Source organism: Herpailurus yagouaroundi, unplaced genomic scaffold (assembly GCF_014898765.1).
Source record: "Herpailurus yagouaroundi ecotype Mexico unplaced genomic scaffold, PumYag 139, whole genome shotgun sequence".
Classification (NCBI taxonomy): domain Eukaryota; kingdom Metazoa; phylum Chordata; class Mammalia; order Carnivora; family Felidae; genus Herpailurus; species Herpailurus yagouaroundi.
Window position 1 is genome coordinate 7,095,938 of NW_024412394.1, and position 12,259 is coordinate 7,108,196.

Sequence of the window (12,259 nt, forward strand, 5' to 3'; positions counted from 1 at the left end):
ATCACAGCGGGGCACCTGGGTGGCTCAGTTGGTTAAGCGTCTGACTTCAGCTCAGGTCATGATCTCCTGGTTTGTGGGTTCAAGCCCTGCGTTGGGCTCTGTGCTGACAGCTCAGAACCTGGAGCCTGCTTTGGATTCTGTGTCTCCCTCTCTGTCTCTGCCCTTCGCCTGCTCACGCTCTCTCTCTCTCTCTCAAAAATAAATAAACATTTAAAAAATGTTATCACAGTACTTGCTTCAGCTGCATGTATACTAAAGTTGGAATGATACACAGATTAGTGAAGCCCTTGCACAAGGATGACGTGAAAATTCATGACGCATTCCATATCTTTCTGAAATTCTGCCCCACGCTACACCGTAAGTGAACCTTGAGGACATTCCGCTCAGGGCAATAAGCCAGATACAAAAGGACCAAAATGGCACAATTCCACTTATACGAAGTTCTGAGAGTGGGGGGAGACAAGAAGTAGAAGGGTGGCTGGGGGGAAGGGAAAGGGGAGCTGGTGTTTGATGGATGCGGAGTTACGGTCCGGAATACGGAAAGTTGGGGGATGGGCGGCGGCAGCACAAGTGTGGATGCATTTCGTGCCACCGAACTGCACGCTGAAAATGGCTAAAATAGTCAATTTCATGTTACGCATATTTTGGCACAATAAAATCAGTGCCCCGCCCCCCTTCCCCTTGCAAAATGCCATCACAAAGCAAATTCTGCCAGGAGGGTAGGAGGGAGAGAGGTTGTCGGAAATATAGTTGCCATGTCAGTATGGCTGACACACACTCCGGGGGACAGTCACCGTCTGCAGGGCTGTCTTGGCTCCAGTGTCCACGGGCTTGGTTGCCCTGACAGATCAGGGACGGTGGGCGGCATTTTGGGGAGAGGGGCCTGGGGCCATCTGTTGGCACTTCTGTATCCGTCCTAATGGTGGAAGAACAGGGAAGTTCCAGAACAGAACCTGGCCTCAACCAGATGTGTGAAAGGGGTTGCGGAAGGAAACACACAGTGGTCCACAGTATCTGCTGTGGGGTCAGTTGGGCGTGGGTTCAAGTCCTGCTCTGCCACTGATTCGCTGTGTGACTCTAGGCAGACTGTGTGACCCCCTCTGCCTGGGTTAAATAGGAATGTGAGTACCTGCTTGGTAGGAATATTGTCAGGATTAAATGAGGTAAAGTGTGTTCGGTGCTGGGCAGGATGCCTGAACAGTAAACACGAGGTTTTGTTTCGATGACAGTGCTGAAGTCAACGCTGACCCTTGATAGGAGAAATCAAGATGATGTGAAACCCTCAGTTATTTCATGGGTGAGTTCTGGGGTCCTGCCTTTCCCCCCAGTAATAATCCCCTCTCTGTGTCAGATGAGAAGCTCCCCGAGGAAGGGAACTGTATCAATCCCGAGGTCGAACCTGTGCTATGTGGAAGAAAGAAAGCTCACTGGCCATGCAATGTACGTACGCCTCTTCACAGCACATCTCCGAACCGCACTCGGGTTTCTTGCTTGCAGAATGGGTTAATAATAGCGATCGTACGGTATCTTTGTGAAAATTAAATACAATATTTGCTCAGTACCGGGTACAGTGCTTGGAACACGTGTGTGTACTAAAAATGCTCGGATTTGCCGTCTGAAGATCAGGTTCCATTTCTGGCCTCGCCGTCGGCTAGCTGAGCCATCGGGAACAAGGAGGTCTCGCTCCTGAGAATCTCCGCTTTCTTGTCTGTCACATGGGAACGATACTACTGCAACTGGACTGTTGGGAAAACCTAGAAAGATGTGTCTCCTCGGACGCAGCATGTTAAGTGGTAAGGTGGTCACGGATATGAGGTGGTGTTTTTTATAACAGGGACACTCAGCACCGGTGCACGAATCAGTGATCTGGAGACTCTCTGGTGTTTCCTTAAGGGCTGCTCTGAGCTGCGTGCCTGGAAGCCGGACCCCACGACCAAGTGGCGTGCCAGACACCTGGCTGGCCAGGCATCATTCTGCTGCGGCCTCGTCCTGCAGAGAGATGTCCTTTCCAGCCGGTGGGTGGAGGGAGCCCGCTCAGCACTTCTCCCGGCTGTGTTTCTGCTGATCCTCCCCCGGACACCTCTGCCTCTCACAAGCAGGCTGGCCGGGAAGGAATTAAACAGGGGTAGGGAGAGAATGACCTCTGGAGTCAGATCTTGACGCAGTGCGGAGGCTACTCTGCGCAGCCGAGTGGGAGGCGGGGTGGGGGAACAGAGCTGTCCCCCACCATCAAATAGCCTCAGGTCCAGACTGCGTGGACAAGGTTCTAACCCTGGCTTTGCCATGGACTTGCTGTGGGGCCTTGGGCAAGGCACTTTTCTTCTCTGCGCTTCAATGTCCAATTCTGACATTCTAGAACTCTACAAGAATATCACCAGAAGAGGGTGACCGGAGCCAGGTGGAGCAGGAGGAGGGCGGGTGGGGTATGGCCAGCAAAGAGGGGTGGGAGCTCGGGCACCGCATTCCCAACCATGAGCGCACAGAGGATTTGGCACGGGAGTGACCCGGGCCGTGAGCTCGACTTCTGACTCCTGACGTACTGGCCGCCTAATCTTTACTCCTGTTACTTCACTTCCCAGAACTTCAGGCTTCTTGCTCATAAAGGCAGTTTGCAAATCTAATTTGCAGAGCCACATAAGGATTAGAAATAGTATGTGCAAAACACTGGCATGCAATATGTACTCACTAAATCATGTATAAATATAGTGAACGCTTACCTACTTTATCATGTCTATCATCTCTCCCTGTCTGTCTGTCTACTGATCTTTGGCAGCAGCAACATCTTTTTCATAGAGAACACTAACACCACCTAACCCATCTCCAGGCAGGAGCTCTTGTAGTGGCAGAAGGTGAACTGTCTGGGGGCACTGGTAGGTCATCTTGGGGGCCAGCGTCTTGGCGCTGAGAAGATGAACCTTACTGTGGAATTTATTCATTAGCCAGAAGCTCTCAGGTGAGGCCGGCCTGGTCTAACTGGGATTACCTAAAAGCAGCAGTATTTATTTTTTTAAGTTTATTTATATTGAGAAAGAGAGAGAGAGAGAGAGAGCACAAGTGAGTGGAGGAGGGGCAAAGAGAGAGAGGGAGAGAGAGAATTCCAAGCAGGCTCTGCACAATCAGTGCAGAGCCTGAGGCAGGGCTCAATCCCACCCATCGTGAGATCATGACCTGAGCCAAAATCAAGAGTCGGATGCCCAACCAACTGAGCCACCCAGGTGCCCCTAAAAGCAGCAGTATTATTACCTTCTCCATCCCCACCCCTCCCTGGGCCTGGGACAGCAGTTCCTGTGCCGACAATGAGCACAGAACAGAGCCACTAAATGCACTTTGGTGTCCCTGCAGGATGGCCATGTGGGTCTGCGATCCCATATGGGAGTAATCACGTGAGTCAGTCGGGTGTGAGTACATCACAGACTTCCGTCTGTAATTTTCTGGGAGTCTCTCCAGCACCGTTTGTTGGAGTATATGGGTCTGAAGGTCCAGGAACTGGCTTGCCTTCCTCCCTCACCTGGTCCGGCTGTGGAGAGGCCAGGCTGGGCTGCCGATGGGGCAAGGCTGATGAGGACCCCTCCCGTCCTTCTTCCACACATACAGGTAGGATGGAAAATGAAGCTCCGGGGACCTCTGGGGGGCGGGGTAGCTGTGTAAGTGTGTGTCTGTTGGCCAGTGTGTGTGTGAGTGTGTGTCCACTGGCCAGTGTGGAAGCACCCTCAGTGTGTGAGCAGAGAGGAGAGGAGGGTGCTGGCTTGAGCCTGTGAGCACATGTGAGCATTTATTTATTTATTTATTTATGAGAAAGAGAGAGAGAAGGAGAGGGGCAGAGAGAGAGGGAGACACAGAATGCGAAGCAGGCTCCAGGCTCTGAGCTGTCAGCACACAGCCCGATGCGGGGCTCGAACTCATGAGCTGTGAGATCGTGACCTGAGCCGAAGTCAGAGTCTTACCTAACTGAACCACGCAGGCGCCCCACCTGTGAGCTTTGAAGTGAGGCGACCCTTTGAATGAGTCAGAGCATTTGAGACGGTGTCCTTGAGGGGGCCTGTAAGGTTCCCGTCATCTGACCCTGCTCCCTTCCTGCCCCATCTCCTGGACTCTGCCCCTCACTCCCCCACTGCAGCCACCCAGGCGCCTCACTGCTCCTCAGAGGTGCTCTGGCCTGGGGGTCTGGCCCTGGCTGTTCCCTCTGCCTGGAACTCACTTCCTGCAGACCTCCGCTTGGCTCACCTCCTTCAAGCCTCTGCCAGGGAGGCCTGCTCCCGCTGCCCTAAGACTGCAACTCGGCCACTGCCGCCAGCCCCTTACCCTGCTCTGCTCTGCCTGCACAGCACGCGTTGCCTCCCCCTACCTATATAATGAACTTGTGTACTTGTGTTGGTTGCCCGCTTCCCCCAGGAGGACAAGGATCTTGTGTTGTTTTGTTCACTGATGCCTCCCAAGCACCCAGAATGGAAGCATTTATATCCTGGCATATTTGCCTCCGGTTTCTCATTTGTAACGTAGGGACGATAATAGAAAGCTCTCCACTTCATAGGGCTGTTGGGCAGATTAAATGAATGAATACCTAAAAGCACTGAGAACAGGACTTGGCGCATAGTTCAGTGCATGTTGGCTATTATTATTATACTCCTTCACGGCGCGGAGTCAGAATGCAACGAGCGATCCAGGCAAAGGAGCCGGCACGGTGGCGGCCACCAGGCGAAGGTGCTCCCTAAACACCTCTTGCTGTACGCCCAGCCACCTTGTAAGAGTTCCCTGACCTCCCACACCCATGGAACCCATATTATCGGACCCCCTCTGGGTTAGGAAGTCAGTTATCAGTATATTCTATCACCTTTTTTAAAGTTTATTTATTTATCTGAGAGAGAGCGAGAGAGAGAGAGAGAGAGCACATGCATGCACAAGTGGGGGAGGGGCAGAGAGAGAGAAAGAGAGAGAATCCCAAGCAGGCTCTATACTGTCAGCACAGAGCCCCATTCAGGGCTCAAACTAACGAACCGTGAGATCATGACCTGAGCGGGAATCAGATGCTCAACTGACTGAGCACCCCCCACCCCCCCACCCCCCCACTTCCTGCTTTTTTAAAAAATCAAGACAGGAAGCAAGGAAGCCCCAGCCTGCCCACCCTGGACTGCCAGCTCCCGACCTTATAGGCAGTTAGCAGAATGTGGCAGGCAAGCACGTCCTCTGATGGGTGTGAGTGCAGTTCAGACCACGTGGAACCCCATCTCTGGCCCAGGAGTTGGATTCCTGGATTCTTTTTCCAGTCCTGCAACCCCTAAGTCCAGTATGACCCGGGGCAAGTCCTGTGTCCCAGATGGGACTCTGGTCTTCCTGGGCAAGAGAAGGGTTACGGTTAGATCAGTCTTTTCAGGCTGGTCCATTCATCCAAGAAATGTCTGCGGAGCACCTGTTATATGCCAGCGCTGCTGGAGGCAGTGGGGATACAGCACTGGGGATACAAGTCCCTGCCTCGCGGAGTTGACATTCTGGGCAGCGTGAGGGCAGAAAATAAATAATAAACATAATTGGCAAATGAATATGTTATAAAGTGGACCATGCTATGGCAAAAAGGAAAAGCCTATTGGGTTAAAAGAAAGTAAGGGACGCCTGGGAAGCTCATTCAGTTAAGCGTCCAGCATCGGCTCAAGTCATGATCTCACGGTTCGTGAGTTCAAGCCCTGCATCAGACTCAGTGCTGACAGTGTAGCACCTGGAGCGTGCTTCGGCTTCTGTGTCTCCCCCTCTGTGTCACTCCCCCGCTCACACTCTGTCTCTGTGGGGAGGTGGTCAGGAAGACCTCTTAAGAAGGTCATATTTGCAGTGAGGGACATCTTACATTCTAGGAACCTATGAGTCTCAGTGATTCTCGGCACTTCTGCATTCCAGAGAGAGCACTGTTTGGGATCCCTGGAGTCCCCCGTTTCTCAACACACTGCTCCCCAGCTTGCCCAGTGGATGACGAGGCCAGAAGACAGATCAGCCAAATTCCCAAGAACGATGAGTGATTTATCGCTGTCTTGATTCACATTCGGATATTTTATGGCTCCTGTGGCTCTGACGGAATAAATATGACCTTTTATTCTTCACTTTGCTTAAGACTCAAGGTCAACAGCCCAACTGTGATCCACTGGCTGCTCCCTCCACCGGATGTCCGTGAGCCAGGGAGCCCCGTGGCTGTCAGAGATTCATGGCACCATCCTCCAGCCCCGCACCCCTGCCTGCCCCTTGGCACTGGTTCTGGGCTTCACCCGGCCGGGAAGGCAGTGGCCACCGTGGCTCTGGGGGATGATGGCTCATTAAGGGTAGAGACCAAGCCATAAATCTCCTCCCTCTCTCCTGAGTACACCCCATCACTAGGGTTGAACCCGTGACCCGCGTTTCATTTCAGTCCTGGGAGGAGGCAGCCATGGGGAGGCTGATCGGCCACGGTTCAAATGGCAAGCCATAAATTAAAATGCCCCAGGGCCCGGCCATCACTTTGTGCAGTGTGGAGAAGAGGCGGAAGGCACACACTCCTCAGCTCGCAGGCCTCACACAGAATCCTCCAGGCCCTTTCTGCGGGCCTCCTTCTGCTTTCACAGAAGCTATGGTTTTGTTTGTGAGACGTCACCGGCACTGCCTGGAAGTTCTGCCACCTGCCCAGCTGAGACCCCTCCCTAAGGCACCCACTTGCTTTCCCATGTTTGGGTGGCTGGGATGTGTTGGCCTGGCTCACACTTCCCCTTTCTCCTCTTGGTGGTTCTGAGGGAGAGCGGGCTGATGGTTCTGGGTTTGTTAATAGAGTAGGTGGCTGGGAAGGGGGCGATCTAGAAGGGAAATGCGGTCACTGGTCTCTGTTTTTCTATTTATTTATTTATTTATTTATTTATGGTAAGCTGGAAAGAAAGAGAGAAAGAAAGAAAGAAAGAAAGAAAGAAAGAAAGAAGATAGAAAGAAAGAAAGAAAGAAGAAAGAAGAAGGAAAGGAAGAAAGAAAGAAAGAAAGAAAGAAAGAAAGAAAGAAAGAAAGAGAAGAAAGCAAGCTTTAAAGCCCCAGCGTGGGGCTTGAACTCATGACCCTGAGACCAAGAGTCACATGCTCTGCCACTGAGCCAGCAAGATGCCCTAATTTTGAACATACTACCTATAACTCCAAGACATCCATGTCACCCCTCTCCACCCTAAGTCATGTCTGGGGAGGAAGAAGAGTGGTCAGGAACTCTCTGGAGGATGGCAGGCCTGGGTTTGGATTCTGGCTCTGCCACTTCCAAGATGGGAGACCTCACACAGCTTGCCTACCCTCTCTGATCCTGGAGATTCCTACCCTGTGAAGTGAGCATATTAGTAAGGGCTGCCTCTCGGGTCATGACGTACATGCCTGGCACAGTGGGGAGCATACAGCAAGCGCTCACAAGCTAGCTGCAGATTTTTAAGGCATTGAGGTCCAGACCCTGGAGCCAGCCTGCCTGGGTTCAAATCCCAGGCAGAACACCTCAGGAAAGCTACTTAACCTCTCGGCACCTGAGTTTTCTCATCTGTAAAAGAAAAAAAAAACAAGACAATAACAGTACCTTGGTCATCGATGTATTGGAAACATTAAATAAGCTAATACATGGTAGCCACTAGAATCATAACTAGCACATAGTACTTTCTCAGAAAGGTTGGCTCTTGGGGCGCCTGGGTGGCTCAGTCGGTTAAGCATCTGACTTCAGCTCAGATCATGATCTCAAAGTCCATGAATTCAAGCCCCACATTGAGCTCTGTGCCGACAGCTCGGAGCCTGGAGCCTGCTTCGAATTCTGTGTCTCCCTCTCTCTGCCCCTCCCACACTCATGCGCTCTCTCTCTTTCTCTCTCTCTCTCAAAAATTTTAAAAAAAGAAAGGTTGGCTCTTATTGTCATCATCATTACTGGAGGAAAAAAAAAAAACACTTGCATTTACTTGGCACTTTTGACCTAATTTCCATCCATTGGTTTTGTGATTTATAATCCACTTACTTCCAACCAACAATATAAGATGAGTTGCCACACAAAAGCGCATAAAATGAGACAAGTAAATTAAAAATATATATATTTTATGGAAGATCAGGAATCAGGAAGGTTTGAGCTAGAGGCCCTGGGACCCCAGGATGCTTGGTTGTGCCCACAAAGCTGCCACACAGCCCTGGGTCATTCTGTCTTGGAAAGAGCCTCATACAGAGGAGGGGCTGTGGTGGTCTCAGAACAACGTGAGACGGGCAGCTATGTTAGGGGCCTCCAGTCTGGGTGGGACTTGGACCATAGGAGCAGAAAGGGCCGAGGCCGCCTTCAGATGAGGGGTACCCCCAACCCAGGAGGGGCTGCCTCAGTCTACTTTGCTCTGGCCAGGCCACATCCAGCACACTGCCCACTGGACCCCACACACGCAGAGGGAGGGCACAACCTGGCACGCTTCTGAGGCAGGGGAGAAGGAGACGCAGCACAGAATACACCCCCGGTCTCTTCCTGCTCCAGGGACAAGCATGGCGGCCCTTGACCTAAATCGCCTCCTATGTCTCTTCATTGACCGCGCTCCTATTTGACCTTCTGAATCACCTCCTCCAGGAAGACTTCCCTGACCTTCCCAGGACACTCTCTCACATGTGCTTGCATAGCACTTATCCCAGCTGTAATAACTGAATCAGTTACTCCTCAAGTACCAAGTGCTTTAATGTCTGCCTCCCTCGGAAATGTGAATTGCAGGAGGGCAGGGGGGTCCTGTGAGTGGCCCAGACCCGACATCAGAAGCATAAACTAAACACCTCTTCAATGTCTAAAGGTGAAACGCAAGAACGGAAGAAGGCAGGAAAAAAAGATGTTGAATCTGAAAAAAAAAAAATGGCATTAGGCAGGCAAGCCCTGAGAATTATCTGCAAACATCACATGGACATATTTTGAAACAAGAATTCATATTATTCCTGATGTGGGTGAAGGCAGAAGGTAAGGGCAGGAGGTGGAGGCAGATGAATTTGGGGGGCCTGTCATAGGAACATTTTTAGCTAGAGCTCCCAACAGTAGTCGGGCTCCTGGGGAAAAAAAGGAGGGGGTAGTTTCTCTTATGTGGAAGTTCTTCCCCTATGGGGCCAGGTAACATCTTAAGGGTGCGGTGGGAGGCAGGGGTGATGGGTGGGAGAAGGGGTGGGCATCATGAGTATTCACGAAGAAAGGCGAGGCCTGGCCTGGATGACCTTGAACTATCCCTTTCTAACTCCGAACCTTTTTCAATCTGTCAGGGTAACAAAAACAAGGCTCATTTAAAGATAGAAGAACAGAGTCCAAGAGAGTTGTGACAGATAAATAGCTAGACCCATCGCAAGACCTTGGCTTCCCCTTCCTCTCTCTGGGCATTTTTGAGCCCTGGGCAATATGTCCACGCAGCAGAACTGGGCTCTGAGGTTGCCTTACGACCCCACCCTGACCCCGTGCCTCCTCCTGCTGCTGGGACCTCCACTGTGCCCTCCATCATGCCCATATCCTCTGTTGACCAGTCCCGGAGGAAGCCATGTCAGCATCACCCAGGCTTTTGCCTGTGCTAAGTACAAAGAAATGCATCTCTAACGGTAGAATTTCAGGTCCTCTGATCTTCTGTGAAGGAGGGGACTCTAGACAGAATGGGGGAGAGTGGGGTTTGGGTCTAAATCCTGGCACTTGTGCCTTAGGAAGGCAACTCCCACCCACTCACTTTTGCTGTAGGACAGAAGCTTCCTTCCAGCCCCTGCCAGAGGGAAAGAACTCCTGGGCACCAGCCTACCCAACCCGGGAATTTTCAAAGTCTCTCTGTTTCACTCAGACCTTCCTTTGAGCGACAATCAAAGGCTGGGGGAGGAGAGCAAAGCAGACTTGGGAGGCAGCCCTTGGCACTGGCTCACACACGGTGGCATTTTGACGGGTGGTAAAAATATCTCTCTGGCTTTCAGTGCCGGCTGCTGCCACCGCCTTAGCTTCCAAGATCCTGTCTCCATGCCCAGGGCCTCGGCAGCCTCCCCACCTGTCCACACACACTCCAGGGGACGGAACGCGGGTCACCCAGCTCCAACCAGCAGCTCCCCTCACATCTGCAACTGCAGCGTCCATCGCCGCGGCCAGGCACCGGTGAAAATGCACTTAAGAGCCACTAGAGGAGGAGATTTATTATCAGAAATACTGCAGCACATGCCTAATGAGCTAATTAAACAAGAACATAAATAATTACTCCCTATCAGAGTGAGAGGGTTGGGGGCAGAGAGGGTGGGGGATGGGACGCTGAGCCCAGAGCTGGGACAGTGATGCGTGAGATGTCTGCTCTGCAGGGGGAGACGGGACCCCTCTCCACTCCAGGCTTGTGCTGGTCTCCCAGCCAGGCAGAGGCAGGCCCACGGATTCCACCAGAAAAATCACTACCTGATTTCCCTGCCCGAGTCTTTCCTACTCACTCCCTTGCCCACACCCTGATCTCCTCCTGCTCTCATACAGAGCCTGAGGGCAAAAGACAGAAGGGATGCTCCTCCCATTTTCTGGATGTGAACCTTAAGGAGCAAGAAGGTCTCAAGACATAGCGAAGACCTCGGCAACCATCTTGTAACTGGTCTCCCTGCTTCCACCCCTAACCACCTGAGGTCTATTCTTCACCTAGCAGCCAGAATCTTCTTTCTTAATCACATCACTCGCCCACATTCAATACCCCAGTGGCTCCCATCTCTTTTAGCATAAAATCCAAGGCCTAACCACAGTCTGTGAGGCCCTCCAGGACCCAGTCCTGTCCAGTCCTCTAATCTCATTTACTGTCACTCTTCCTCCAGATGCACTAGAATCCTTGCTGCTCCTCCAACAAGGCCAGTTGTTCCTACCCCAGGGCCTTTGCCCATGCTATTTCCCTTGCTGGACTGTTTTTCTCCTCCCATTGAGGTCTCTCTTCCAATGTCACTCCTTACAGGGGCCATCCCTGACCACCCATATACAACAGTAGCCCTTCAGTCTGTGTCCCCTCATACTAATTATTTGTCTTCCTAGTGCACATATAAAATGTTTTGTCCCCCTCTCTCATAAGAATGTAAGGACTTTGCCTATCTTGTTCTAGCCCTAGGGTCTTGACAGAGTCTACCCCAAAACTCAATAAATTTTTGTTGATTGAATAAATGAAAATCTAGCTATCGACCATCAAAGTGTGGTTTGTGCCTAGACCATCCAGTTCCAAATCCAGACTTTTCTCGACCGCAGGTCATTCCTTCTCTTAGAACTTGATCTGGCTCCCCACTGTCAACAGGTGAAAGGCTGACATTCAGGACAGGACAGAACACTGGTTATAAGTTCTATCTCCCCCCCCCCCCACCCCGCCCCAAGCTGTGGGGACTTGTCAGTCACATCACCCACCACGTTTCAGAGTCCTCATCTGTCAGATGTCAATACAACACCTCACAGGGTTAATGTACCAACGAAGAGAACACACAGAATGTTTGTAGGACAGTAACTGGAAGGTAGTAAGGGTTCAGTACATAGAGCTATTTTGTGTGGCATTCAAGGCCACCCACAGGCTGACCTCTCTGATCCTCTCTAAACAAACCTCCTATTATTTTCCTAGACTGGATCTTCTTGAAGTGTGGTCCCCAGGCCGACAGTATTGGCAACCCTGGGAGAATGTATTACAACAGCAGATTGTCAGACTCTGCTCCAGACCATCTGAGTCAGAAACCCAGTCGGGTCGTGCATCTGGGTGCCTACAAATGTGCCGGGTGACTCAGATGCACACTCAGGTTTGAGAACGTGCCCAGAGACGGCTCTTCCATGAGGCAGGCCATGCGTGCTGGATTGAGTTGTCGGTCCTGTTTCATCCCAGCCTAGCCATGGCCTGATGGTGGGTGAAGTACAAGCCTTGCCCCTTGACTTTGGGCTTGCTTCAGCCAATGGGATTTAGTACGTGTGGTATCACCAGCAGCTTGGCGTGTGGCTCTTCTGTTGGGCTTGCCCTCCTGCATTTCTGCTCTCATTGTGAGAAGAATGAAGAACATACTCTGAACCGCTCCCACCCCTAGCTGGGCTCCAGAATGAGGTATGTAGGGAGGATCTAAACCACAGCCCAGCCCAGCCCAGCCCAGGCTGGCCAAGACCAGCCAAACTCCAACAAACCTGCAGACACAGGAGTAAGAAAATGAATGTTAATGGCTGTAAGCAGCCTAGATTTGGAGGTTCTTTGTCATGCAGCATTACTGTGGCAGCAGCTGACTAATACACCAGCAGCCCTTGTAGGTCCTTGACCAGGTCTTGCCTCTGCATCTGTCTTTACTAGTT

At 51.6% G+C, this 12,259-nt stretch overlaps 1 protein-coding gene and 1 pseudogene across 1 annotated transcript in view; one reads left to right on the top strand and one right to left on the bottom strand.

The window, feature by feature from the left end:
- The window catches only part of LRFN2 (leucine rich repeat and fibronectin type III domain containing 2), a 42,222-nt gene that overhangs the window by 16,866 nt on the left and 13,097 nt on the right, over nt 1-12,259 (bottom strand). The gene's annotated exons all lie outside the window — the stretch shown is intronic.
- LOC121030119 (uncharacterized) lies at nt 233-332 on the top strand (annotated as a pseudogene).